This window comes from Mandrillus leucophaeus, unplaced genomic scaffold (genome assembly GCF_000951045.1).
Source record: "Mandrillus leucophaeus isolate KB7577 unplaced genomic scaffold, Mleu.le_1.0 Scaffold324, whole genome shotgun sequence".
Taxonomy (NCBI): Eukaryota; Metazoa; Chordata; class Mammalia; order Primates; family Cercopithecidae; genus Mandrillus; species Mandrillus leucophaeus.
The window spans coordinates 302,539-303,813 of NW_012103410.1; the positions used below are offsets into that span (position 1 = coordinate 302,539).

Consider the following 1,275-nt stretch of genomic DNA (forward strand, 5'->3'; position numbering starts at 1 on the left):
TGAAATTCTAGGGATTAAAATTGCAATGTCTGAAATAAAAAAATACACTGTATAGGAAAAACTGCAGAATAGATATAGCAGAAAAAAGATTAGAGGGCCCAAAGATCTGGCAATATAAACAAAAATAAAACAGAAAAAAAGACTCCAAAAAATGAAAAAAGCATCAGTGAGCTATATTTTAAGCAGGCTACTGTACATGTAATTTGAGTCCACAAAAGCGGGGTAGGGTAAAAAATATATAAAGAAATCACGCACTTTGCAGACGCCACCAAGTGCCGCTGGGCACCCAGTACTACCAGCCATGGTCAACCCCACCTTGTTCTTCAACATTACTGTCAATGGCTTGCCCTTGAGCCCCATCTTCTTTGAGCTGTTTGCAGATGAGGTTCCAAAGACAGCAGAAAACTTTTGTGCTCTGAGCACTGGAGAGAAAGGACTTGGTTACAAGGGTTCCAGCTTTCACAGAATTATTCCAGGGTTTATGTGTCAGGGTGGTGACTACACAGGCCATAATGGCACTGGCAACAAGTCAATCTACGGGGAGAAATTTGATGATGAGAACTTCATCCTGAAGCATACAGGTCCTGGCATCTTGTCCATGGCAAATGCTAGACCCAACACAAATGGTTCCCAGTTCTTCATCTGTACTGCCAAGACTGAATGGCTGGATGGCAAGTATGTGGTCTTTGGCAAGACGAAAGAAGGCATGAATATTGTGGAGGCCATGGAGCACTTTGGGTCCAGGAATGGTAAGACCAGCAAGAAGCTCACCATTGCTGACTGTGGACAACTCTAAAAAGTTTGACCTGTTTTATCTCAACCACTGGACCATTCCTTCTGCAGCTCAGGAGAGCACCCTCCACCCCATCTGCTTGCAGTATCCTAGAATCTTTGTGCTCTCACTGCAGTTCCCTTTGGGTTCCGTGTTTTCCTTGTTCCCTTCCATGCCTAGCTGAACTGCAGAGTTATGCTTATGATTATGGGAAAAAAAAAACCTAAATAACAAAAAAAGAAAAAGAAATCATGCTCAAATTTGGTGAAAATTATAAACTCACAAGTCTAAGAAGTTCAACAAACCCAAAAAAGATTTAAAAAATTACATTGAGGCATATCATAACCAAATTGCTCAGAACACGGATAAAGAAAAACTCTGAAAAACAGTCACAGAAAAAGGCACGGTAAGTACAGAGGAGCAAAGATAAAGATGAGACTAGATTTCTCCTTGGAAACAATGCAAGCAAGAAGACACTGGAGCATCTTTACTCAAAGAGAAGC

The 1,275-nt window shown here is 41.2% G+C and overlaps 1 pseudogene; it reads left to right on the forward strand.

Moving 5' to 3' along the window:
• Positions 1 to 301: 301 nt before the first annotated feature.
• Positions 302 to 796, forward strand: LOC105545278 (annotated as a pseudogene).
• Positions 797 to 1,275: the final 479 nt, after the last annotated feature.